Genomic DNA, 26,004 nt, shown 5'->3' on the forward strand with positions numbered 1-26,004 from the left:
AGGCAAAACCCCCTCACATTCTTAACATTCTACTTTCAAATGAATGCAATAATGTTAATGTTAAATCCTTAGATAAAATAATAATAAAAGGAAAGACAGCAAAAATAACTTGGTTTTTAGTTTTGTAATGTGTTGCAAAAAAAAAAAAAAAAAAAAAAAATCATAAAAAACTGCAAAAACTACACAATCTTAGAAGGCACTACAACTTTGCATTAGTTTATAGGTGAGTAAATGGCAACAAAAAAGTCACATTAAAAACACTAATAATCTTAGCTGTCACACACACAAACACAGTTATGTTGCTGGCATACATATTCGCACTTTTAGTTGTAACTAAAAAAATGTTGCAAATACTTTTTAAAGTTTTTTGTTGCTTTTTTTTTAATATTATTTTGAATTGTAAACGGCATGTGCTGACAAAAATTGTCCCCAAAGAGTCGTTGTACTTTTAACATTTTTGGCTCAAACGGAAGTCCGTGTCTGCGTTTTCCGTTATTGTCATTTCGTTTAATTTTTGAATACGTTTGGCTGGTTTGTATCTGTGTATTAGTTGCTTGTTGCCTTATTGCCGTACAAACACTTATACAATCGCACTTTACCACAACAGCCCAGCACGCAGTGTTTCTTTCGTTTCTTCCTTTTTTTTGCAGTTTTATTTCATAAGGAATAACTTCCACGCGGGAAATCTAAATTCAAATTAATACTCTACAATATACATAAAAAACGTATAAAAAAGAGCACAAAACACACATACATTGAGAGAATAAAAAGAAATAAAAAATTACTTCGAATGACTTTAGTTTCATTTCGTTTCATTTGTATGTTTTCCGCATAAGTTTCTTGGTTTAATGGAGAACTACTATTGCAGCAGTATTCAGTTGTATGTTGCACATAGAGTTTTTCACTAGAATTCCTAGAAATTATGTACAATATTCATTCCCGCAAACCCGGGAGTAGTTTTAATTGGATTTATAACAAATATATAGAAATCTTTATTATTTTTTTAATGATTATAATAGGAGTTTTGTAAAGAAACCCATTAACTTTAATAAAACTATCCTTATTGAATAAACCAATAAAAAATTACTAATATCTTTATGAATAGTCCTTCAGACAACCTGCCGAATGCAGTGTCTTCCAAGCAGAGATCCCAGCGATCTGGAAAGCGACGGAACTGATACGAAATCATTTCAATTCGTGGTCAGTTGTGACAGTTTAGGTTGATAGCCAAGCTACTCATAGAGCATTCATACATTTGGATTGTAGAAATGCCCTTAGGGACATTATGACACTGTTTGGTAATAGATTATGTTGGGTGCCGGGGCACTGTAATGTGCATGTTCGAACCTTGATTTAGATGACAGAGAATAGATGGTACAATTATCACTATTATAAGCTTATATTCGAAAGAATCCGTGACATCATAAATAATTCCTGGAATAACAGATTGAATTGAAAAGTATCAAAGGACATATGCCCAAAACTTGATATGTATGATTCTGATAGGAATGCTAATGGGGCTTTGCTCAGTTAGGGTCTTTGTCGCTAAGTGGGACAGAAAAATACCGGACTATTGCAGGTTATGCGAAGTTGAGGAGGAAATAGAGTCGATCGAGCTATATTTGCTACTGTCCTAAAATACAGAATCTCAGGCTGAAATGGCTAGGGAATAGTTTTAATGGCGAAATGGGGGATATTGCGGGTATATACCCTCGCAGCCTACTAGGTTTTGTCAAGGGAATTAGTCACTTATTTGACTGTGCTTTATAGGATTTCTCTCTTATCGCTTTACTCTTTAGGGAATTTACTTTTGTTTTTGTTTTTCTATTTTTGAATCTTCACTCTTTGAATGGAATCAAAATTATGGTATCCGATTGGATATGCATCTTTTTAAGGTGCATAACTCATCTAAACCTAGAATTTGTTAAAAAGTCAATAACTGTTTTCTTATTTAGTAAAATCAATCCCCATTTCTTTGGAAATGAAAAAGTGCGAGAAACGAAAAACTCTAATTTCATAAAATATGAACCATGATAATAAAATTGTGTATATAGTGGAATTTTTATATTAAAATTGTACAGTTTAGTAGTTCATTGGTATATTGCAGTACAATGGAAATAAAAAAATATATAAAAAGTTTAAACTAAATGAATTATGATTAAAATGTAAAGGATAAACGAGATGTGACCAAATGATAAAGGGACTCATAAGGATAAGAACTTATGCAAGTAGAGTGTATTAACTAAAACTTAGTTTGTACCAATTAAAGAAAACAAATAATTTGTGACTATTGTCATGCTGTTAACCACAGAATTTTTCAATTTTTTTTTTTTTTTTTTCAAATGTCAACAGGACTTTAAAGTTCTGCAGCACATAAATGTTCTAACTTTATTAAATTTGTAATACTATTTGGTGGGATTCGAACCCTAAAGCCTTAGGCTGATAGACATACTTACATTCTTGTAACTTAAGCTACAGTATTGCATTCTCTGCTAAGTAAATAAAAATTATCTTTTCTCTAGTTGGTCACATTTCAACTGCATTGATAAAAACAATTTTAAACATTTTATTACTTTTTATATTGCACTTTATGAAATGTACTCAATTGAAACTTTTCAAATTAGTCCAGTAAATCTGATGACAAATGACGCATTAATTTTAAACGCATTAATAGTCTGATTATTGCCAAACAACTACATGAACAAAAACATTGAATATTGAATACAATAACAAGAAAATATAAAAAAGAAGAAAAACTTTGTCCGGATATTTCTAAAAAACAAATGGAGCACTAAGTATAAGATGGATGTGCTCTACAACATGTTGAATGAAAGCCAAAAAATTTTCCAACATTCCCCCAATGACTCCTGCACCAAATACTCAACACACAAATACAAATAGAAACTCATAAAATAATGGAAATATTGGATGGAAAAGTTTATGATTTCTCTTGAAAAATTACCTTCAAAACAAGCAAAAAAAAAAAGATCAACAAACTTTTAAGCAGTAAAGTTTATCTGTGTTAAAACACAAAAGATTTTCAGTTTATGTGGGTGAGCAGCAAAAGCAAAAACAAACCGAAAAAATTAAAAAAAGCGCTACAAAACAATGGCAATCTGTGACACTTAACATGTGTTTTTCACATAAAACTTTTTTCTTTTTGTCCAGAAATTAGGTGCACAACAGCAACAAACAAAAGTCCGACAACCTAACAAATAACCAACATGGAGCAGAGTCATCCTACACCAACCTTTACACGGCTGCAACACACGCAATACTATTTAAAAATAAACGCTGCTGAAACCAAGTGTAAAACATTGTCAACAGCAACAGCGATGACAAAAAAGAAAAACGAACTTTTACAGGTGAGAGTTATGCAGGTGAAATTGTCGTTGTCCTTTTTGCCAGGTTGTAAAATAAAAATTAAACTGGACACCGCCAGTTTAAACCAGGATATCTTTTTGTTACAACCTGTTTGTTGCTGTTTGTTCGTTTACACGCATACAAAAATTTTGTTGCTTTGTGTGTGAAAAGAGCAAAATAAAAATGAAAAAACGTAAAAAAATACTGCGAAAAGAAAGAAACGGGAAAAAAACGTGTAACTGCCTGCAGCATGAGGAACAAACAACATTTTATATACGCGTGCCTTGATTTTAGAGTGTGAACATTTATTTGGGCAACATAACAATTTAAATGCCGACGATGAGCATAAATCACTGTTGTCAACATGTTAGCAGCGATTATATGTTACACAAAAGGCGTTAAACAACAAGGACAAAATTTTTTAAAAGAAAAAAAAAACAAGTTTGCATGTAATTTAAGTTAAACCTGGTCGTTAGTTTACGCAGACAGACAAACTTTGGCGGAAAAAGGGCATATTATTCACAAGCTTTGTATACATAACTACATTTATACCTATAAATATATTTACAATGGAGACAAGAGCATTAAAAATGAGAAATTCGCTTAAATGTATGTTGCTTTAGTAAATGACTTGTAAGCAATGTGTTTAAAGTGTCCTTTACTCTAGCTAGTCGCATTGCCACTGAAGATTCCACAAAAACAAACAAAATATTTAAAAACTGCTACATTACACAACAAATACTGGCTGGTGTATTTGTAGTGTAAATATGCGGGTAAATTTATTGAATATAAATGGCGAGTGGGAGTGCTAAATGTAGCTTAAAGTCATATTGAATTTATCATCATTAGTTTTAATACATCTTTTTTTATAGAAGAATTTTTTCACTTATTTATTTTATTTTTAAAGAAAAAAATCCCATATCACTCTTCATTAGTATGATAATATTTTTATTTAAATTTTTTTTGTCAGTAGCTAGAGCTTTTGTGTGAATTTAACTAATGTCTTTACATATCCACATACACAGACTCACATAAATAGTTTATATCCATAAAGTATATATATCTTACACATAACCCAGCGTTCAACAAATTGTCGCCTGTCCAAAGCCAGGAACAAAAACTATGCTAATCTCTTTATTTACTTGCAAATCGTCTGAAAAAAAAACAATAAAAATAAAACAACCAGCAACAACGCAACATTTTTTTTACATAGACAACAAAAGCAACAAGGATAGATATTAAGCAAATAAGAGTATCTTAAAAATTAGACACTGGGGACACAAAAGATGTTTACGATATTTAGTTGTCCTGTTTGCAGAAAAATACTCGCAGAATGATTATATTAGATTACACTCAGGGAAATTTTTTTAATACATTTTTTTAAATTATAGAAAATTCGATGAATCCAAAGAAAATCTTTAAAAAGATCTGTATTATTTATTTTCGAAGTTAAAGGAGGGTCTAACTGATAATAAAAAAACATGATTTTTAATAAAGTTTCCATTGGTTTTATGTGGATTTGCTGTCTCTGAGTCGAGCTATGTAGTCTACCATATATATTTTTTCCTGTTATAATAAGATTTAGTAATAAATTTAATTTAAGAGATAAATATAGTCTCTGGACGGGCTTCGACGGTCTGTTTTTTTAGTCTATAGTCTAGTCTATAGTCTAGTATATAGTCTAGTCTATAGTCTAGTCAATAGTATAGTATATAGTCTAGTCTATAGTCTAGTCAATAGTTTAGTCTATAGTCTAGTCTATAGTCTAGTCTATAGTTAAGTCTATAGTCTAGTCTATAGTTTAGTCTATAGTCTAGTCTATAGTTTAGTCTATAGTCTAGTCTATAGTCTAGTCTATAGTCTAGTCTATAGTCTAGTATATAGTCTAGTCTATAATCTAGTCTATAGTCTAGTCTATAGCCTAGTCTATAGTCTATAGTTAGCTATAGTCTAGTCTATAGTCTAGTCTATAGTCTAGTCTATAGTCTAGTCTATAGTCTAGTCTATAGTCTAGTCTATAGTCTAGTCTATAGTCTAGTCTATAGTCTAGTCTATAGTCTAGTCTATAGTCTAGTCTATAGTCTAGTCTATAGTCTAGTCTATAGTCTAGTCTAGTCTATAGTCTAGTCTATAGTCTAGTCTATAGTCCTAGTCTATAGTCTAGTCTATAGTCTAGTCTATAGTCTAGTCTATAGTCTAGTCTATAGTCTAGTCTATAGTCTAGTCTATAGTCTAGTCTATAGTCTAGTCTATAGCAGTCTAGTCTAGTCTATAGTCTAGTCTATAGTCTAGTCTATAGTCTAGTCTATAGTCTAGTCTATAGTCTAGTCTATAGTCTAGTCTATAGTCTAGTCTATAGTCTAGTCTATAGTCTAGTCTATAGTCTAGTCTATAGTCTAGTCTATAGTCTAGTCTATAGTCTAGTCTATAGTCTAGTCTATAGTCTAGTCTATAGTCTAGTCTATAGTATAGTCTATAGTCTGGTCTATAGTCTTGTCTATCTATGGTCTAGTCTATTGTCCAGTCTATAGCTGCAGAAAAAAGTACGTTTCTCCAAATTCAGAAGATACCTAGACTAGACCTAGAACCACAGTGCATAGCTTATGTTCATAACTAGACATTTATCCAAAAATGTATCTATATTACTAATTATTAGTAGCGAAAATATGTGAGATTTTTACAGAGATTACAAAATCGTCTATGGTTTAATATTGTGGAGAGTTTACAAGAATTTGCATCACTTTCTGAAACGAATATTTTTCTATGAGAGTATAGTAAAAGTAACGTGCAATGCAAAAAAAAACACGATTATTTTTTTGTTATTTACTAAGTAGTGGCGTTTTGGTTGTTGTTTTTTTTTAGCTTGACCCTAAAATTACATTTACTTTCTTAACATGTTTTGATTGGTCTTGACTCAAGGACTGTTTTATCTCTGGAAAATACTGTCAGCAATTGTGAAGTTGTTATTTAGCTTTTTATACTTCACAAACAAATGTATTCGTTGTAGTGTAATCGTGGAAGTGTTTTGCAAACAAAGAAACAAAATATGTAAGAAAGTAAGTACTAAATACTTTGATAGATACTCAGATATGATCTGGGCGTCATCAAGACGCCACCAAGTATGTGTTTTAGTACAATGTTTGTTAATCAAGAATTACTTGTGTTTGCATTTTTATTTTATTTATTTTACTTTTTTTTTTTTTGAACAATTTGTGGTTGCTTTTAGTTTCCAATGATGGTTTGTTGGCTTAATTTTGTGCCACTTTTCACTAAGTGTGTGTGTTCCTACATGTGGGTGTTTGTGTGTGTGTGTGCTAATTATGTCTTAAGGAAACTGTAATGAAGAAGTCCTTAAATGAGATAACAATGTTTAGAGCGATAATGTCTTCCTCACTATTACTTTCTTTGTTTTTGTATTATTTTTTTTCTCGCCAGTTGTTGGCCAGTAATAAATTTACTTAAGTTTTTTTTTTATAATTTTGAATAAAACTTTTTATCATTTTGTTTTGTTAAATGGACTTTAACATACTTTTTTTTCTACATTTGTTTTTGTACAATTAATTTTTTTTTGCTTTATTTTCATTTGTTTTTCGAACCAACCAGGAGGATTATCTCTGTTAAGTTTAATGGCGCTTATACTATCTGCCTTTTGTTTGCTAAATTACAATTATTTTTTTCAATTTACATTGGCATAAATTTGTTTAGGGAATGGCTGGGGGTGGAAAAACGGCCAACAAAGAAATTTTTCCTACTTTTATGGTAACCGAAAATTTACAACCTAATTATGTGACAGCCTATTATCAAGTCAACAAATGTTGACAAAAAAAAAAACACCAAGAAGATGAACAAAATTAGAGGAAGTAAAAGTTTTTTGCTCTACAGCATTTAGCTGTATTTTATAGCCAAGTGAGTAGTCAGTACCAGTAGCTTTGTTAACCACCTTGCCTTGAGCTGATTATGACAAAGCACTTTTCTACAATTCCCAAACGGTTAAATTAGCTAGAAACCCAAAAGTCCAGGCTGCTGTTATTGCACACACAAATTACATATACACACACATATATTTGACTAAAAGGAGAAAAAAAAATACAATAATATAAAAAAACCCTTAAAGTATTCATTCAAATTAGAAACCAGTAGTAGATGCTACTGATGATTATGCCATTTTCTCTGTTATTGTGCGTTTAGTTTCATTTAGTCTAATTTTACAGTGAGCGACTGATAGACATGTTAACAATGAATCATCTGCCATGGAATGGGATCCTCTGCCTCTGCATGGCTGGTTTTATGAATTGCTGGTTATAGCCCTATTTGCCTGTTTGTTTAACTATGTTGATGTTAGTTTAGGTTGTGGTCTTAAAATTTTATTTGTTGTTTTATTTTCGGGTAATTATGACACATTAGTTTTGTTTAACTAGTTTTTATGTAGTTACAATAAAAGTTGGACAGTGCTGTTCGAAAAACAGGAACAAATTAAAGGAAAAAGTTATAGTAGACAAATTATTTATCTCGTTTATATTATTAACAAGTAAGAAATTATAGTCGGGCATGGCCGACTATATGATACCCTACATCAGTGATTATGTTACAAATTTTGATTATTTTTTGAAAAATAAAGTATTTAAGATCACTTTAATTCAGAAATATTTTAACATTTTGTTGACAAAAAAGGGATTTTCTAAAAGAGCGGTTAATATGGTCATATCCTTATAAACTTTGGTTGAGGGATTTACGTCTATATTAGTTATTTATGCAGAATATTATATTGATATAAGTGTTTATAAGTGAATCTTGTCTATCAAGTCATTTTTTAAAGTGGACTTTGTATGAAGGATAGGGTCAAATTAGGCCCGAGTTTTGCCGATTTTTGAAGTGATACAAGAACCTTTAACATATTTATGAGCTCAAAAGTCCTATTCGGGGGGTTCGGTTGTATGGGGGCTATACGAAATAATGGACCGATTTTAAACATTTTCAATAGGCTTCATTCAAAGAAGAGTAGGTGGCAAAATTTAATCAAATTATGTTAAAAATTGCGATCTGTAGAGTGCGCATAAGGTTTACATTGACACACAAACGGACAGACGGATGGACGGACAAAGCTAAATCGACTCAGAAAGACCAATATTTTTAGGTGTTACAAACATCAGCACAAACGCATAATATAGTTGTGTAGAGCATAAAAACTTGAGAAGTAAAGGAGGTAGGTAGTGGGAGCTAGGTAGAATATGAAAATCTCATTCAGCATCGAAAATACATAAATAATACATTAAAATTAAAATTAGTAGCTAAAAGTTCAGTCAATCAATTAAGTACTTTTAGTACATATTTATAATAAGACACAGGTTTCAAAATGTACAGATATATTATTCTTTATTCCCTCTTTATGACGACCACTTATATACATAGCAGTTCATGTTAACCAAAAAGTTAATTAAGTTTAATTAGCGACTTTTAGTCTGGACTCAAAATTCATTCCATCATTTGAAACTGCTACCTCCCTGTTTAAGGTATTTCAGCAGATTATACACCTTGTGATACATTTCATTTGAATTTCTCTAGTCTCCTTTTCGAACAAATTTCTCATCCATAGCCAACAGATGGGTATATAAAGGTGGGTTTGGCACAGTTTGTTAGCGTTACAACAAATGGCTGTAATTAATTTTTATTTAACACTGTAAAATGGTAATTTTTACAATTTGAAATTGGCTTAACATATAAATTATTACAGCGGTTACAATGGAAACTACATAAAAATAGAACACAGCCCAGAGGAACTCTATACTAAATGTGTATTTTTTTCTCTATAATACGAAATGATGACAAAATAGAAGTAATGAAAAAGCTAATGAATAAAACAAATTGATAAGTAGAGGTCTTAAATAAAATGACGCAGTCATTAATTTTTGTAACCAAAATAAAGGATTTTAACTAAAATGGAATAAAATAAAAACTAGAACAAAGGAATTAGGTATTAAAGAATTAGTTACAAAATATAAATTGAATTGAAAATGTATAGAGCAAAGAAATATTCGATTCAAAAAGAGTTAAAGTTGTAGTTACTTGTTTTTCTTTACTTTAGGTTTATTATTGCTCAAATACAAAAATACTTTTGTATAGAAATAAACTTACAAAGTTTTGAGACTAAAGTATTAGCAATAAAATGTATGTAAAAGAAAAAAAGTATGCAAAAATGTCATAATATCCAAAAACAAAACAAAACTATTTGCTGCAACAAAGTTCTTTACTGCTTTCAATAATTCCAAATTTTCCTTTTTTTTCCTTTCGTTCTATCTCTTTCTTACATTTAAAGCACTAAAGGGAATGAAAACAAACGAAATTTTATCATGTCATCAACAAGAAATTGGAAAATCGTATGCTAAAGTTAAACAAATCTATAAAAAACTTTTCTAAATAGTAGTTGTATGAAAATTGCAAAACAATTTCTGTCTTCAAAAGTGGTAAATGAATTTTTTTGTTTTTTTCCTAAACTTTTTCTTTTACTTACTACCAAATAAAAACTTGCAAAACAACAAGAAAAATACTCTAACACATATGCAAGTTATATACTTAAGCTTACTTCTTGTGCTGCTACTGCCATTTTTGTCACTGTTGAATGAGTATTTATGTATTTGTATGTTTAAATGAAGTAATAGTGCTATATAAGGCTATGCCGAATCGCATATATCCTTCACAATGGTGTGTTTTAAAAAATTATGTTTTTAAATTAATTTTTCTACAATTTCTAAAAAATACTAGTTTTATTCATACATTATTTCCATCCGTGATTTCAGCCATTAACTATGACAAATTTTATGTATAACTTAACAACAAAAGCAAATGATAAATGTTGTTGTTTTAAGCAGTTATACAGAAAATACAATTTTTTGATTATAGTTCTTAAGATTTTGCTGATTTCAAAAGCATATCTGATACTTTTGGATTAATTTTAACAGACAGACAGACAGACATAGCTTAATCTTCTCCACTATCGATAAGGACCTATACTTTATAGGGTAGGAAAATTGTATTGTGAAAATTACAAACGGAATGATAATCTTATATATATACTTCTCACAAAAGTGAAGGGTATAAAAAAACAATTTGATGGAAAAAGTCATTCAAACTACAAGTTTGTCTACTTTAAGGACATTCATTGTTGTAACCCAGTCAATTGCGAATTTCTTATTTTATTATAGAAAACTACGCTTTAAGACTTTTTTGATTGATTTGAACACTTTTAACGTTAGTGTTTAATAATTAAGACTATTTTAAAATGATATTAAATACTATTTGAAAATTTTTCTTAAAATTATAAATTATTTATAAAGAAACTAGCTATACCCAGTGTGCTTTGCTACCCTAAAATCAATATAAATAAAAACCCCACTTAACGATTTTAAAGATTCTAACTACAATAGTTTTCCAGATTTACAATATGTTACATATGAGATATGCCAAGCAAATTACTGCAAGTTCGCCAATTTTTATCCATCTAACAGTTTTCAAGATATACGAAATTTTTTATTTAATTCATATGGGAGGTGCCAAGCCCCCCATTGAAAGTCCTCCCATTATTCTCTAAATGTTCAGATGAATGTCAAAGTCCTTCAAGTAAAATTTGAAGATTCTAGCTCTAATAGTTTCTCAGATATACACAGAGAGAAAAAGAAATATACACGCCTGGTACCAAATTGACACCAAAGATTTTATGATTTTTTAATAACATCCGTTGTCAAAGTATATACATACGTACGACAACACTATGTAATGTTGACAACGCAACGTTGTCAATAATGCAACAATTTGTTGTCGAAATCTAAATTTGATACACATCCGTTGTTTATATGTTAACAAACGTGGTAACGGATTGTTTGTCAATAGTGAGCTTACCACGTTTGTTAACATTTAGACAACGGATGATGCAATGTTGTTAACATTACATAGTGTTGCCGTACGTATGTATATACTTTGACAACGGATGGTATTGAAATATTATAAACAGTTTGGTGTCAATTTGGTACCAGGCGCTCTTGTTCCTCCAAAATGTTATTATTAAAGTTCTTCGTGTAAAATTTTAAGAATTTAGTTCTACATATTAGTTTCCCAGATAAACGATTGGCGCACTACCTCATGGGTAGTCCGCCAATTTATTAACCAAAATGTTTACATGGAGTTATTCGTGCAAAATTTTAAGTTTGTAACTGTAATAGTTTCCAAGATAAACGTTCATTTTGTATTTAATTTATATGCCACTCCCCCTAATTCTAGTCCGCCCACTTTTTGTCCTAAATAATCATATTTCATAGATATGGATTTAATATTTTCTTAATTAATTTCCTCGCCCACTTGAAATTTCAGAACAATAAGTTGCCTATTCCAGACATACAGGAATACGCTGTGAAAATTTCAATCGGTTCAGCCGTTTAGTCGCTTTTAATATATATAGATGGGCGTTTTACAAATTCCCGTACCAAACAGAAATACATACTTTAGAAAACAATTATATTACTTACCAGATCATTAAAAAATCCTGTAATTTGTAAACGAAATCTGCAAAATAAAGAAAAAAAATGTTTTTACAAAAAAGCTTTAAAAAAGGCGAAACATTTGATATGATAAGTACATAGAGAAAATAATTATTTATAAAGTTTTTCGATTAATTCCCAGTCATTATCACATAATCCCAGATAAAAAAAAAATAATCTACAATTATAATTTTTTCACTGGGTTACATTTACATTGAACTCTTGTTGCTATTGTATTGTAATCAAACTTTTGTATGTGTTGTACGTAAGTAACCCTTGAGGTATAGAAATGTTCTACACCTTTGGCTTTTGCCTAAAAACAAACAAAAACACTTTTTAGGACACAGAATTCAACACACAAGAAATTGACAAAATTAAATCATGGTTGAATAAATGTATGCATATGAACACATGAGTTCAGATAAAAACACACATACAGATATAAGTAGAAATTTAGAAAAACACATTTTAAGGATACAAAAATAATCAAAAAATAGCAAGGGAAAAAATTTTTGAAAATAAACAAAATATCCTTAGTATCTGTTCTTTTTTTTTAATATTTTTGTTGCAACATTTTGTTTACCACATTAACCCTATATGGATGCAGTTATATAATTGTATGTATGTATGCATAATATAATCATAGAAAATGTCAATCAATTTCCTCTTAAAATACTAAAGTTTTTTTTTCTACTTGATTTTTAAAATTATTTAACTAAAGACTTTCTATTTTGTTGTTTTAGTTCTATTTAGGTTTTTATTTCTAAACAAACAAATGTGCAAGTGTGCAAGATGCTTGTAGTTACAATGCAACTTTGTGTGAGGTTTGTTAGTCTACCATACATACCAATAGTTGTTGTTGTTAGTTGTTGCAAGTTGTTAGTAGTAGTTAAAGTAATTTAGTCAAGTAATAACAAACTTTTGTGGTAAACCAATTTCCAAGTTTTAGGATGATACTTTAAATCATACGAAAATAATGCATGAAACAAATAATGAATGAATATAAGATGGTTGTATCTAAACGAATATTTTTCTTTTCATCTTCTATGTTGCATTCAAATATATTTCTTTAATATTGAAAAATATGCTGCATTTCCTCTTTTAGATTGCAGATACTGAAAATTTATTGTGGTCAAGTTTTATGGTTATAGTTACCTAAACTTAGTTTTCAATAGTTGCAACATGCAATTCTTTTATCTGCTACATACACTCTTACACACATTTGTTTAGAATTTGACAAAATGATTTATTCTTATGCTGCAAATAAAAATTCATTAAACCAAACTACTTTTTTTTGTGGAAATTGTGCAAAAATACTATTTTAAAAAGTCATTTCAAAGTTTAGAAACCAATAGCCTATAATTTAATATCTAAGCTGTATAAATATTTTGAAGCCATAATTATAAACTTTAAGCAGAAAACTATATCTTTTCCAAAAATATTTATTACTCTTTATACACAATTTAATTACGTTTTATACTCGTTTCATAAGTCAGTTGTATGACAGTCTTACGGCTCATTGTACTTATTTCTTAATTTTAAAATAATAAATATTTAAATGTAAAAGTTTAATGCCACTTTAGCGTTTGCTATAATAAAAACAATATAAATTTTTGGTTGCTAAAAGTTTTATGCCTTTCAGTTAAGAAAAGTTATTATTGCAATCATAACAACAAATACAACAACGATATCGACGACAGTGTAACAACTACACAATATGCTGCCACATTATTAAAAAGTAAAACTTTTAATATTTTATATTCGTTATTTAAAAAAAGTGTATATTTAAGTATAAATAATTTAATAGAGCACACAAAGTCCACATTTATAATAAACATTAAATGACAATTGCCAATGGCATTTGAACACTTTTTCTTTATTACGCTTCTATTATTTTTGTTTCATTCTACTTGTCAAAGTACGTGGTGTTGGGCAATGTTCAAGTGAACATTTATTTATAAGAACTGAAAAAAAAGAGTAGTATAAATAAATTAACAGCAGTTTAATGAGAAAGTGGCAGAAAGATTTTGCGCCATAATAAAATAGCTACAGTAGTTAATGTACAGCTTAAGAAATTATTTAAATAATACGAATTTAAGTGTGTTTTAATATAAAATTTTATAACAAGAATAATTTATTTTATAAAAAGGATTGTTTGTTAAGTTTTTATGGTCAACAGCAGTAAAACAATTTATTGTGCAGACAGGGTTACAAAAATATTTGTCCAATTAGGTTCAAGTGTTGAAGAGTGTTGTCTATAGAAAAGTTGGGCTTTTAAAGGCAGACATTATTCTTTATAAAAGTAATGTTTATAAAGGAAGAGACTTTTTTATAAAAAATATCTACTGGAAAATATGGAAACATAGAAAAAAGGAGGAAATTTGTTATATAAAAGTCTTTAGAGGAAGAAATGTCCCTATACATACTTTTAAAGAGGGAAAAACTGTTCTTTAGAAAAGTTCCCCTTAAGAAAGGCGCAGGGGTTTCAATCTCTGGGGTATTTCGAACACCGGCTTCGCTAAATTAAGCCTTTTTTTCATAAATGGACTCTTTGAAATCCATGGACTTTATGTCCCATTGATCATGGACATTGTGACACTTTTGAAATTGTCATAACGTCCATGGACATTATGGCACGCCACCGAAGACACTATTCTATAGAGAAAATCTCTGAGCAAAGAATTGTTAATATAGAAAGAAGATACTTTTCTATAGAAACGTTTCAAAGGGAGGAAACTTGTCTATAGAAAAGCCATTAAAGGAAGAAGCTTTTAAAGGAAGAAACTTTTCTATAGAAAAGCCTCTAAGGAAGACATGTTTCTATAGAAAAATTTCCAAGCGAAGATTCTTTTCTATAGAAACGTTTCTAAGGGAAGACTCTTTTCTATAGAAACGTTTCTAAGGTAAGAAACTTTTCTATAGAAAAGCCTCTAAAGGAAGAAACTTTTCTATAGAAAATCCTTTAAGGAAAAAACTTGTCTATATAAAAGCCTCTAAGGAATACATGTTTCTATAGAAAAGTATATGCGAATACACTTTTCCATAGAGAAGTCCTAAGAGAATACACTTTTCTATAGAGAAGTCTTAAGCGAATACACTTTTCTACAGAGAAGTATGTAAGCGAAGACACTTTTCTATAGAGAAGTCCTAAGAGAATACACTTATTCTATAGAGAAGTCCTAAGAGAAGACACTTTTTCTATAGAGAAGTCTCTGAGGGAAGACGCTTTTCTATAGAAACGTTTCTAAGCGTAGCCACTTTTCTATAGAAAAGCGTCTTACCTCAGAGACTTCTCTATAGAAAAAGTGCCTTCGCTTGGAAAAGTGTCTTCGCTTAGACTTTTCTGTAGAAAAGTGTCTTCGCTTAGACTTTTCTGTAGAAAAGTGTCTTCGCTCAGACTTTTCTATATAGAAAAGTGTCTTCCCTTAGAAACGTTTCTATATAAAGACTTTAAGCGAACACACTTTTATAGAGAAAAGTCTCTAAGGGAAGATACTTTTATTTATATAAGGCAATACACTTTTGTTAGTTTGAATGGAGGATGTATGTTACATCAAGAAAGAAATACAAGAAGTAATACACCTAATCCTCTAGCGCGACTGTACTGTAATCAGAAACACTGGTAGAAATCGAACCACAACCTCCGATTTAAAAGACAAAACTCTAACTACTAACCTGCCAAAGGCTAAACAAAAGTTCCTAAAGGAAGACTGTTCAACATTTTTTTTTACAATAAAATCTACCTAAAACCCCCATTTTCCACAAAATTGCCGCATTCCATTGATAATGCTAACACGTGTTTATACAATAAATCGTAATTCAAAAAGTGTATTTCAAATAATATGTTAAATTCTAAGCAATACAAAGCAAATTTAATAGTTATTGTTGGATCATAAAAATGTTTGAATAAAATTTTAAAACTTAAGAAATTTATTTAACTTTACAATATGGCGTATGAGTGAGAGTGTGCGGTTGTCTGTGTATGAATGTTGGGTTGTTATGTTTTTTAATAATGTCATAAAAATTGTTGATTATTTGTATAAGAAAAGAAAAATAAATTTTTAATGTTGGTTGCTTGAATGGTTGGTTCATTTCGTTTTTCTTCTTGTTTATTTGTTACCAAAAAAAATATCACTAAACTTATAGATGTTCTGTCTGTCCGTCTGTCGTATGGTTGTCATATTTAAAAATATCCCTAGAATTTGTTGTCATATTTAATGCTTAAAGTTTTATACTTGTTGGTAAAAGTTTTGTGCTTTTTTCCTTTCATTCCTAGAGAAAGAAGTCTTAATAAACGAGCAAAGACAGACTTGTTAGTCTTGTGATTTCTAGTTGTGGGGACTTTTAAGTGGGGATTTATAGTGAACAAAGTATTTTATTGTTATTTTTTTAACAAATGACTGCAATCAAAACAGATTTTATTGCTGTAACAAGCAGCAAAGTGAGTGAGAGGAGAAAAAAAAAAGAAAAAAATTAAATACATAGAAAACTTTTTTGTTGTGCATTAATTTGTGTTCTTTTATAATTTATTTTATGCTGTTTTTTCTTATTTTTCCTATTTTTATTATTGTATTTGTACTAACTATAACCACCTTGTCTGGCAGATTTTTTTTTAAGTTAACTTTTTGCTTGATTCTATTTAAATAAGTTTTGTATTTAGGAAAGAATAAATGAAATGAATGAATGTTACTTTTTCAGGTTTCGAACAAATTTTGTTGTGTTATTGTGTTGTTTACTTTCGAAATTTACTTTTTGATTGAGAAACATCATTAACACACGTCATGTTTATTTATTTATTTGTTGATTTTGTTGTTAATGTCCTAAAAAGTTTGTTATACCTTGCAGTTTTTTTGTTTGTTTTGTAAGGTAAGAAAAGTTACTAATCACATTTTCAACAAATTAAATTGAAAATAAAATCAGTGTTATTCAATAAAATCAAGGTATGATGAATTTATAAATGAAAATAAAATAAAGTTTTTTTGTTGATAACAAATTGGTGTTTTTTAGCTAAAACTTTAGGATTTAATTTGTGTAAATTAAAGGTTAATTTACTTGGGTATTGTTGAAATAGTTTATTGTTTGTAAATTGTTAAAATTGTGTCTTTTTTTATAAATTGGCCTTTATAATAGTTAATTAAACATTTAACACTTTGTTCAAACAAATAATTTGGAAAATTCATAATAATTAAGCAAAAGCACAAAAAGAGTTGAAAATAGATAAAATTATGTAACAATTGAATTGGGTTACGCAGGTAAAACAAAAATACTTATAAATTTTTTATTGTCCATTTGCAAGTGCTGGTATTTAAACCTGTAGCAGTGTATTTTTAAATATATAAAAAAGACTCTAGCATGCTGGTATAAATATGTGAAACTAAAATAGTAAGAGCAGCACAGAATTTTTTTCCCATGTTCAAATTTTGCAATTTTGTGTTTATCTTTGCTACATGTTGCACACATGTGGCATGCAGTAAAAATAAACTGTTCTTGGAATATTTGTTTTTCTGTTAGTAAAGTTTTTGCACTTTTTTTCATTATTTCGTATTTATAAATGCATGCATTCGCTTTGTGTGCAACAGCAAAAACAAAAAAAGACTGCAATAAAATTTAGTTTAATATGCACAGAAGTACGCAATTTAGCATGAACATAAAAAATAATAGAAATGTGGGGAAAAAAACATAATTTCAAAGTAGTGAAAAAACTAAAATACCACCAGAGCTACTCAAAATACAATAAAGGTTTTTGTATGTTTAAATTGATAATGTCAAAAAAGTATAATAATAAAAAATGGCAATTATTGTAGAAAAAGTAACAAAGTAAAATAAATGTTAAAAATATGAAAGAATGAACATTTTATTTAGATAAGTAATTTGCAACATGCACCTACATTATACATAAATATGTTTTGCAAAAAGAGAGTATGATTATTATTTAATTCGGCTACAAAAATATTGCTCATACGTGTGTTGGCCTACAAAAGCTTATTGTACGTTGGGGCGTATACTTAATAGTAATTGAAACAGAATTTGGTGATTTATTATGTATACGTAGTAAACAAACCTTTATTACTGGGAAAGTTGGCCTATAAAAGCCTTTTGTACATTGGGGCGTATACTTAATAGCAATTGAAATAGAATTCGGTGAATTATTACGTATACGTATGATTGGAAAATTTAAAAAAAAAATTGTCGAATGTTAAATTTTAATAAAATTGCTGTTAGTTTGAAAATTACAATATACAAAAAAAAAAAAAAAAAAAAAACTTTAGAAATTTAAATTACATATAAAATTGTAATTGTTTATTTTAAAAATACATTCCTTTTAAATTCTGTTTAATTTAATAAATTTTTTTCTATTAACTCTACAGTAAACGTATGTTATATTTAGATCTGATTTATATTGAACTATTTTGACATTTATTTATTCAATTTATTTGTTTTTAAAGTTTTAGTTTTACTATTAAATATGTTGCTTTTTTTTCCCAACTTTTATGCAAAATACAAGTAAAATAATGATAAAAATTTATTGTTTTAATTATAGTTGAATATTTATTGCTCTTAAACTGACATCAAATTAAAATGTAAAATTTCAATTTACTTGATTGTATACATTTACTTTAGTAACACATACACAATACAGCGTAAAATTGGTAAATGAATTTAGTTTATTGTTGCATATGAAACAATTAAACATAAAATGTTTAAATAAAACAACGAAAATAAATTTTAATTAAATTAGTTGAATAGATTTAAAATAGTTTTAATATATTTTTATTAATATAATTTTTAAAATAGCAATGTTTTGTTGTTAGTTAAGCAGAACATGTTTGGAAATAACTTTACTGGGTGCAAATTTTATATTACTATTTTGCATGTAGTGTCCTTAAATTTCGTCTTGATTAAATTTTGTATATTTTGCCCCCTTATAAATATCATCGAATACTTTTATTGTCTTAAAAGGAAATTAAAACTTTACTGTGAGTTGTAAAAGTTTTATTTGTTCAATTCACAATCAAGTTGTATATTTTACCTACTAAAGTGTAGTAACAGTGATTGTGAACAGATCTTTGCAGCAAGTCATAAGTTTGTGTTCTCAATGAAAAAAAAAACAATCAAAACAAATATACATAACAATGTCAAAAGATAAAAAAATCAAAAAATATTAAATTAATTAAACATGCGAAATAAACCAAATTAATTTCTTTGAATTTTCAATTCTTTTATTTTCTTTATTCCACATTTTAAACTAATAAATAAACTTATTTTAATAAAATTTTAGTTTTTTTGTTTTGGTAAACAGCTGTTTGTTTTTGATTTCAGTGTTACCACTTTATCGTTTTTTGTGCTAAAATCATTTGAATTTTTTGTTTATATGTTGAAATAAACATTTGGCAACACTAAACTTTCTTACAACATTCGAAAAACATATGAAAAATGGTCGTAGGAGTTGTATAGAGCTTTTGCATAGAAAACACCAACAACATTGTTATGACTATTGTAGCAGCTGCTGACATACAACGCATACAACGCTACAACATCGATTGTGAATTGAACAATTGTCTTTAAAAATTATTATTTTTTTTTTTTGGAAAACATTTGTTAGTCTTCAATTTGATTGGTAAATGGAAATTGAAAACTATAAATTTTAAATGTTGTTAAACTAATACACCCACACAGGCACACACACACACACATACACATAAAACCACCTACAAACCACAATACAGCAACACATTGCAGCCTCAACAGTAAGAAGAGAAAACTGGAGAAAAAAAAGTTGTAAGTACTGAAAAATATAATATAAAATATTGTATGTAGATTATTTAGCAAAAGTTTTGTTGATTGTTGGACTTCTTGTTGTTGACTCAACTAATAACTGTTTATATTTTAGATTAAATAAATTACTTGCCTTCTCTGTCAGGTAAAGTTAAATTGTGTCATGTTTAGTTTTAATTTTAATTTCATACCAAGTAAATTATAAATATGAGAATATTTTATCAAAGACAGAGAAAGAGAGGAAAAATGTCAATATTTATATTTGGGCAAATTAAATAGAAAAAATATTATGACACAATTCAAAAATAAATAAAAAATTCTTTACATTATACTTCAGGCATTTAAACATATATTTAACACAACATTAATGATTTAACATTTTAAATAAACTAATTATAAAAGAAAATGTAACGATAATTTTAAATAAATAACAATCATACGCCCAGCTGACTGCTAAAAGGCATAAACAATAATTTGCATTTTTTAGCAAAAGAAAATTATAAATTTAAAACATTCTTTTGATGAAAATATAAAGAAAATTTTTGTAAATTGATTAAAGCTTCATTGACTGCCAATGTCATACATATATTACTTATAAGCGTATGTATGTTTATTTATGTTTCCCCTAAAACCCCAAATAACGGCAGATTGTTAAAAAAATTTGTTTTTCTTTCCTGAAAAAATAAATAAAATGTTTCCGAATTACAAAAAAAAAACGGCGTATATTTTTACATAAACTTAACAAGTAGACGCAATATATGTAAAAGAAAAAAAATATATCTCTAGTAAAAAATAACTGAAGTAAAAAATTAAGCCACAAGGACTCTTTACATACACACATGAAAAACTTTGTAAAAAAAGGAAAAATAAATACATACAATTGAACAAAAATTGAAAAGAATCAACAGCAATAGCGGTAAAACTTTTGATGTAACAATTTGTAATTCAAGCAGAAAATGAAACCAGTTTTATTGTAACTCAAAACTTTACATAGAACACAAACATTTCTATAGATACACATACATACATACAAGCATTTATTTCAATATTTGAGTAAATATTCATGTATTTAGTACAACAGTTCTTTTTGTACTTAGTTCTTTCCTCTTTTTTGGGAAAGTAGTTATTTATTCTAAAGAAAAATTGTACATAAAGTAATAATTTTTCATATAAAGTTTCTCTTTTCCTCTATTATTACAAAGATATTTTATTTTTGGTGCATGTCAATGTATTATTTATATGCTGCAATATGCATTCGAAATAATATTTATTTTTTGTTTAAAATTTACCTTAAAAAATTATTACTATTATGGTAACGTAATAAATTTTGAAGTACTTAAGTATTTTTTGAGGAATATATACTAGGTCCTTATTGTATTCTTAGTCGTAACCAAATTTACACATGTTAGTTTTATGTACCCAGAAATTGTACTGCAAAGTATGAGCCCTTAAATATTTTTAAGCATTGAAATTTGTGGATTTTTAGTCTTTTACTTTCTAACAACTTTAATATCAAATTTTCTTGTTTAAATAATATAAATATTTGAATATTTGATAACTCCAACTAGTTTTTTTTTTAATTTTTACCCAAAATTTCTAAAAAATAAAATCATAATAGAAAAGAACTAAATAAATAAAACTTATTCTGTAATTCATAGAATTTTCTCTTTGATATCCATTTCTATATTCTTTTTTTTAAGAAAATAGTTTTTTTCCAAAATAATAATTTCTTTAGTAAACAAGTAAGAAATTATAGCAGGACGAGGTCGACCATATAATACCCTACACTAGTTACAAAAATAAAATATGATTTAGTTTTCATAATAAAGCATTTAAGTGAGAATTGTGCCTTGCCTCAGATATACATACCTGAGCCATTTTTTGTTAAATTAAATTGTTGATATTTAAGTCATATTTTGTAGGGGGCTTTGTATAGGGGCGATGGTCAAATGAGGCCCTATAATTATAAAATTCATGATAGTCATCAAGGCTAGTATAGAACTTGGTTTTGCAGCTTTTTGTCGATACGGGTATATTAAAGGCCTACTCGGCGGATTCAGTTGTATGGGGGCTAGGTAAAATAATGGACCGATATTAACCATTTTCAATAGGGCCCGTCTCTGGAAGATCATATCCCAAATTTCATTGAATTATCTTCAAAATTTCGACCTATAGTTTGATTACAAGGTTTACAAGCCCTATTCGGGGGTTAAGTTGTATGGAGGCTATGTGAAATAATATACCTATCTTAACCATTTTAAATAGGCTTCGTCCCTGGGACAATAGAAGATAATGTAGCAAATTTCATTGAATTATCTTCAAAAATGCGATCTGTAGTTTAATTACAAGGTTTACATGGACGGACGGTCATGTATGAATTATCTTCAAGAGTGAAAAACGACTCAGAAAATGATTCTGATTATCCTATTAGTAACTTTATATATAGTATTTATATATAGTTACTCCCCACTAAACTGGTGTAGGGTATAATTAATGTAAAACAACAACTACTATCATAAAAAGAACATGTAAATTTAATTCAGTATTATCATCAAATGAATTTTTTTTCTCATATTTTACCATTCTTAATACTTTTTTCGTGCTTACTCTTCTCAAAACTATTTTATATTTTACCATTTTACTAACTAACTTGGCTTTTAGTTTTTTTGTTTTTGTTTTAGTTTTAAGTATGTAGTAGTTATGGCATGTTGGTAGTAGAAGTAAAGAAGAAGTATAGTTTGCCTGCAGTTGTAGTAGTTTTTGCTGTTGTTGTGTGTCCATAAACTATTCAAATAGCTTATAATTATTTAAAAGCGTGCATTAATTAAAGTTTGCTTAACTAAAAAACAGTTGGTTGTTTGGTACTATTTTTCTTTCTTTCCTTAACTCTTTTATAACAATTCTCAGTTTGCCAGCGGCCTCTTGCCAATGCCCTACTTATAATAATAAATACGTTCTCATCTATTCTTTTTGTTTTGTATAGTTATATGTTGTATTACTCTACATTATACATATACGACTGGGTACAAGTACTAAAATTCTAAAGTACTTTTTCATGCTGTTTCATTAATTTTTTAATGTTTTTCTTTTTTTCTCACTTTTTTTTTACTTTCCACTCTTTCATAAAGCTATAAAAATGAATTAAGTACAAAAAAAATTTTACATAAAACTACACGTTGATAATGATGTAGCAGCAGCAGCCGAAGAAGAGAAAGGCTAAAAATGTTGTTGTATAGGATAAAGTGAATACATATAGTCCAAAAAAGGGAAAAAAGTTAAAGGGTTAAATGCCAAGTTAATTTTTATTTAAATTATCGTTAGAGAAAGAGTTAAATGTACTCGTCGTATATAAAGATGATAGTGAAACGCTTGCCCCAGATTTTTTCCCAATTTAATACCTTCATTAATAATTGAAAAGCTGTTAAAATGTACAGATACTTATTATAACAAGCAGCAAAATATTGTTTATTTCGTTGCAATATTAAGGAAGGGATTAAATAAGTTTTATTAACATAAAATCACTTTATTGTTTTGCACATTTTTGTTAATTTTGAAATAAATACATATAAAATATTTATTGAGTGGGGAAATTGAAAAATACAGTAAATAACAATTATTATAAATTAGGCACAATTGTTGCAGCCTTTTCAAGATTGTAATGATTACAATTAAGCTATTCACAGTTGTTGTCGTATCGTTGTATATTATACAATATTTAAACTACAACATACTACTTTACAACAGCCAATGTATAATGGTCAAATGGTTATCAAGCTTCTCATATTCACTACATGGTAATGTGTGATCATTACTTTATGCATTACTTTCTGGAAAACCTATACATACGAAGTAAATGGAATTCAAACATATTTAGTACAAAATTTACAGATTTTTGTTAAAATTCAATCATTTATTATATCTTTAGATATAAGATATTTCTATTCTCAGTTAACTAACTTGAATGCTAATATACATATATTGCCATAACTACAAAAAATCCATTAAACATTGCACTTATTTTCATACTCATATGCAAATAGCATTTCATAGAAACGAAAAAGCAAATTTAAATATTTAAACTTTTGACACATCATCATTGTCAACATCATGATTGCTTCACCGTTTTAAGCATTTTCTTCATTAACTATTAAAATGGCAATTGGTGCACTTGGCGGTGACACCATTTTCATTTCCTAAAATCATGACAAGATGTTGAGTTTTATGTTTCGTTTTATTATTTTAATTGAGGCTTTTACACAAGGGACAGACTGACTGACTGAGTGCAAGCAAGGCAAGTAAGCGGCACTATTGGTATATAAATATGAAGTAGAATTTTAGTCTTTATTAATGATTGTTTAATATTTATGATTTGCTAATAGTAATGACAACGAATTTAAAAGCACTAGCAAAAAAAGTCAATTTAGTATAAGAGGCAATTAAAGACAGTGACTGCTGTTTGCGAGGAAAATTTTTAAATTAATATTGGTGTAGATTATGACAAATTATTGATAGAATAAATAAAAACTAATTGAAAATATTAAGAAATATTTTCAATTAGTTATTCGGTGGGCAGGATCCAAGGATAAACAGGTCCTTTTCTGAGGTTTTTATGATTTTTTTCATATTTCTTCCAAAGGATGATGTGATATTTTGGTATGATAAGAAAGGTCCTTGAGAGACGCTTTCAATGGCATATCAAACATTTAATAAACGAAATTTTCAAATTATTCGGAAAATTTTCCATTTTTTCCGTAGATTTTATTGAGGATTATAATGTATTAATTTCAACGAATTATATTAAATTCAACTGTTAAAATGTTAACAAGTAAGAGTTCTATATTCGTCTGTGCCGAATCTTATATACCCTTCACCATGATGTGTTGAAAAACACGAATTTTATTAAAAAAAAAAATCAAAAAATACCAATTGTAAAGCGGTAAGGTACCAAAAAGTCCCCTTTTATGGGTTCTCACTTAATCCGGGCTCTACATCCATAATTTAATATTTCTAGGTTCAATATTATAGAAATTTCAAAAAGTACCTTTAGAAGAACGAAAAGTTCCAAAAAGTCCCTTTATATGGGTTCTCACTTAATACTGACTCTACATACTTAATTTCATGTTTCTAGGTTCAATATTATAGAAAATTCAAAAAGTACCTTTTGAAGAACGAAAAAGTACCAAAAAGTCCGGTTTTATGGGTTCTTACTTAATCCAGACTCTACATACTTAATTTCATGTTTCTAGGTTCAATATTATGGAAATTTCAAAAAGTACCTTTTGTAGAACGAAAAAGTACCAAAAAGTCCTCTTTTATGTTTTTTCGCCTAATCCGGGCTCTACAAACTTAATTTCATATTTCTAGGTTCAATATTATAGAAAATTCAAAAAGTACCTTTTGTAGAACGAAAATGTGCCAAAAAGTCCCCTTTTATAGGTTCTTACCCAATCAAGGCTATTCATTCTAAATCTGAACATTTCCCGAAAATGACCTCTCTAATGATATCAATATTTCATATGTTTTATTTGGATGAAATATAAAAAAATCATCAAAACCTCAAAAAAGGACCTTCTTATCCATTGATCCAGCTCACCAAATACTGACGTCTGGACAAAAATTTTGAGAAATGATATCTTAGAATCAATTAAACTTTAACTTCAATTAAGTTTGTAACATTGACACCTTATTTTTTCTTCATACAAACGAGACCATCCAATACAGTACATAAATCATTTTTACATAAAACAGATGATTTGTGAAATTTTAAAATTCATATTCAGAACTTAGTTAAAAATGCAACAGAAGTTTGTCTCTTCTTCATCTTAAGTTATTAATATCTTTTGAAATTATCCAGAACTCATTTTTTTCTTTTTCCTGATAATTTCAAAGTTTTTGCGTTTTTTTACCAAAATTTCTTAAAGTTAAACTTTTCTTTTTTACTTTCTGGAATCCCAAGGGATATTAAAAATTGTATTGGTATGAAGCTATTTTTTATAATTTTTTTTTTTTTTTTTGGTGGTGGCACAATAAAAAATTTAATTTTAAATGTTGTCTTGTTTGCTCGTAGTATGACCAAAACAAACAAAATATCCTTTGTGTATTTTTTAATATTCTGCTGGTTATTTGGCCTGTTGTTTTTGAAGGGGACAGGAGAAGGAAATGCGTATTGGCACGAACCAAAAAAACAAATCTACAAAACAACCAGCAAAATGAAAAACTTTTGCAGACTTTAACAAATTACTTTGTCACTCTGTGGCTGCTAAATACACGGAAGTTTTTAGTAGTTTTTCTTATTTTCTTTTCGCACAATACAAAATATTAAAGGACAACAGTTGAT

The 26,004-nt window shown here is 28.3% G+C and overlaps 1 long non-coding RNA gene across 2 annotated transcripts in view; it reads right to left on the bottom strand.

Moving 5' to 3' along the window:
- Positions 1–11,876: 11,876 nt before the first annotated feature.
- LOC119607928 overlaps positions 11,877–26,004 on the bottom strand; it is a 120,330-nt gene continuing 106,202 nt past the window's right edge. For both annotated transcript variants that reach the window (XR_005231773.1, XR_005231772.1), the window contains one exon: positions 11,877–11,916. This is a non-coding gene — a long non-coding RNA (uncharacterized LOC119607928). The remainder of the gene's footprint in view (positions 11,917–26,004) is intronic.

This window comes from Lucilia sericata, unplaced genomic scaffold, assembly GCF_015586225.1.
Source record: "Lucilia sericata isolate MDLA Ls3-8-SP2 unplaced genomic scaffold, ASM1558622v1 Contig000762F_arrow, whole genome shotgun sequence".
Lineage (NCBI taxonomy): Eukaryota > Metazoa > Arthropoda > Insecta > Diptera > Calliphoridae > Lucilia > Lucilia sericata.